Source organism: Neolamprologus brichardi, chromosome 9 (assembly GCF_056152115.1).
Source record: "Neolamprologus brichardi isolate AB-2024 chromosome 9, ASM5615211v1, whole genome shotgun sequence".
In the NCBI taxonomy this organism is placed as follows: domain Eukaryota; kingdom Metazoa; phylum Chordata; class Actinopteri; order Cichliformes; family Cichlidae; genus Neolamprologus; species Neolamprologus brichardi.
Genome location: NC_142112.1, coordinates 9,885,001 through 9,888,457, shown reverse-complemented (window position 1 = coordinate 9,888,457; position 3,457 = coordinate 9,885,001). Strand labels below are relative to the sequence as shown.

General features: G+C 45.2%; 1 protein-coding gene across 1 annotated transcript in view; it reads left to right on the top strand.

The window, feature by feature from the left end:
• The first annotated feature begins 1,338 nt into the window (after positions 1 to 1,338).
• Positions 1,339 to 3,457, top strand: part of slc43a1b (solute carrier family 43 member 1b) — a 20,794-nt gene continuing 18,675 nt past the window's right edge. The window contains exon 1 of the mRNA XM_087845885.1: positions 1,339 to 1,458. The gene's annotated coding sequence lies outside the window, so the exon portion shown is untranslated. The remainder of the gene's footprint in view (positions 1,459 to 3,457) is intronic.

Sequence of the window (3,457 nt, the reverse complement as noted above, 5' to 3'; positions counted from 1 at the left end):
AAGGGGTCCTTAAGTAAACAAGTTCACATAGTTGAAGCACTGAAATCAATAACTTATCTCTTTTTTTTCAAAAAGATAGTATTATAATAATTCAGGGTACAACAACATGCTACACACTCATTTACAATGTAAAAGATCGTCTTTAATGATAACTGACTAATTGGCTTTTTGACTGGAGAATTACACTCCCTTCTCTGGTCACTTTATTAGGTAACCTGTGCCAGTTGGTTGGTTTTCATGGGGAGAGGAGGCGGGAGGATCACTGATGGAGAATCAACTAAAGCACCAGCGGTTGTGAATTTTTTACTCACTATGTGTTTATCCATCTCTCTACATTCAATTATTAGTTATTATTAATCTCTCTTCCACAGCGTGTCTTCGTCTGTCTTCCTCCCCTCATTCACAGCAGATGGCCCCGCCCCTCCCTGAGCCTGGTTCTGCCAGGGGTTTCTTCCTGTTAAAAGGGAGTTTTTCCGTCCTACTTTCTCCAAGTACTAGCTGAAAGGGGGTCATGTGATTGTTGGGGATTCTCTGTAATATTGTAGGGTTTATGTCTTACAATAATAAGTGTTGTTACTCACTGGTAGATCCAGTTTGGTGTCAGACATGGAAGCATTGTTCCAGGAAACAAATATTTATATGAATGTTTCCTGGAGTACAACATCTATTACATAATGTTACCATTACAGTGTTTCATGAGAACCAGTGTCCAAAACAACCCCTTCATACGCGCGCGCACACACACACACACACACACACACACACACACACAGAGCTACTTTTTGTACAATGCTTAGTCTTTTGCACTGTTGTGAGTCTGCATCATTCTGTTTTTGCACACTTGCACTTTATGTCGTCCTGTGTTTGTCTGTCCTAGCACCACAGCCTTGGAGGTTGTCTCCTTTCCCTGTGTACTGTACCTCTGCACATGGCTGCAATGACAATAAAGCCACCTGACTTTGACGCCTCACATCAATCTTGGTTGACGACTTCTGTCTGCGGTTGCCTCACAGGTGTCAGATTTCAACAGTGTTATAGTTCACCACAAGGTGGGTCCAGTGAGTAAGCTGCCAGTACGCCCTGTACTGAAATCAGAGTGAAACTGTCAAATCTGAACCCCTGATCGTTTTTAATGAGTAAGAATTTCACTGAAAGTGTAAAAATGCATCAGCTGATAGACAGCAGACTTTATCTGCTTTCATTCAGATCAAACCACAAATCATGGCCGAGCTGACCGAGCAAGCCCAAAAGTGTGTGCTGTGTTAAGGTCAGGGAGGAGGGTGGGTGAGACTTGAGCTCCATTTATAGAGAGAGAAAGAGTCCATGTGAGCTCACACATGTGCCACCACATACTGCCGCCGCAGTGGCACGAACATCGAGTTTGAACGTTCTCCTGTCGGGAAGAGGAGGAGCAGAAGTGTGAAACAGATCAACTTCAGGTGGAGAGCAGCTTGTAAAGTAAGTCATTCTGTGTTTACACCTCACGCTGCCACGTGCAGTTGAGCTTATGCTTGATGAATGTGGACCACGTCTTTGTTTTTAACTGTTAATATTGTTCAGTCGTTCCCACGTGTCCTCTCTGTGTCCTCATTTTAAAACTGCTGACAGTAAAGAGATTTTTGTTGGCCAATCAGAAAGGTCTTTGAAACATGAAAGCAGGCTAACAGCATTAAAAGAAACACCTCTGATAGTGATCAGAAACATCGAGTGGAGACCACAGTGGACACAGCACAGTTCCAAAAGCATGGCAGTTATTTAATGCTGGGCTCGTCTTACTGACCACTCAAGGTCCTTTAAGTACCACGCTAAGCAGTGTACAAGCTAGAGTACTTCACAGGCACACTGGGACTATGCAAACCCCACGCGGACAGGCTGCGAGCCAGGAATCTTCTTCATGTGAGGAAACAATTCAAACAACGCACCACCGTTCTGCCACGCCACATCTGGTTAGCTTATTTTTGCTCTTTTCCCATCACGCAGTCTAATTCTCGCACATTAAAGTAGCTCTGCAGGTCATCATCTGTCTGAAAAATGCTGTTTTAGCCCTTCGTCTCTTTTAAGGACCCCTTTCTTCTGATTGGCTGCCCCTCAAAAACATAAGGTTTGAACAGCAGTGTGCTAATATGCCCACACTGTGACTTCATAAAGATCTAAGGCTGATCTGATCTCTTATTTGCAGATGTTGACACATGGACAGACCTACATTGTTACTTGCACTGTTGTCAGGGTTAGGGTCAGTCTCTATGAAGTCCGTGTAATGTCCTCTAACGTGACGACACCCGATAGCTCCTACTGTGGGTCATACGAGGTCAAACTCCTCCTTCCTACCCCCTCAATAATTCCTTTTGTGACAGCTCTAAGGTGAAGCTCCACCTGCTTTTTTAAAATAATAACATAAATATAGAGACCCTCAAACAGGAAAGCATCCTCGCACGTCCCCACTACCACGTGGAACTGACCACAACCACGCACACTGCAGAACTGCCAGTTTGTTTAGTGCTTGATGTTTCATGCCCACGTGCTCTTCATCACCTGTCACAGGACCAACAGCAGGAATAACCAATGAAAACAACATCTTATGAAGCACAAACAGCTGAGAAAGCTACAAGTAATAAAAGTAAGGAAATAAGAATAATTAAATGCAGTCACTGGTGGTGGTCACGTGACCTATATTTAAGCTAGCGCTGTCCTGTGTTTCATTGGCTGATGAAGAGCACAAACTGCAGCTCTGCAGTGTGAACAGAGTTGATTGTTTCCACACTGACGATGGTGCACAGGAGTCCAGATGGATGATATAAAAAAATGTACCCTTTAAGGCGGGACGACTAGGCAGCACGGTGGCACGGTGGTTAGCACTGTTGCCGCACAGCAAGAAGGTCCTGAGTTCAATTCCAACATCAGGCCGGGGTCTTTGTGGAGTTTGCATGTTCTCCCCGTGTTTGTGTGGGTTCCCTCCGGGTACTCCGGCTTCCTCCCATCGTCCAAAGACATGCAGCTTGTGGGGATAGGTTAATTGGATAATCCAAATTGCCATTAGGTGTGAATGTGCGAATGAATGTGAGTGTGAATGGTTGCCTGTCCCTGTGTGTTGGCCCTGCGACAGACTGGCGACCTGTCCAGGGTGTACCCCGCCTCTCGCCCTATCACAGCTGGGATAGGCTCCAGCGCCCCCCGCGACCCTGAAAAGGATAAGCGGAAGTGAATGGATGGATGGACTTGTAACTAGTGACTGACTCATAATCAAGATTCCTCACGGTTTAAAAAGGTAACACGACAAGACTTCACAAAACAAAGGGCGATGTCGCGCCAAGTCACGCTGGGTGTCTCACGTTCAGCTGTAATTCATGCAAAGCTACTCTTATAGCTTTGCATGAATCAAGTCCAACATAGAGCATTGCAAGAACTCCACAAGTTTAGGTTCATGTATATGTAACCGTATGTAACCGTAGACCTCCAA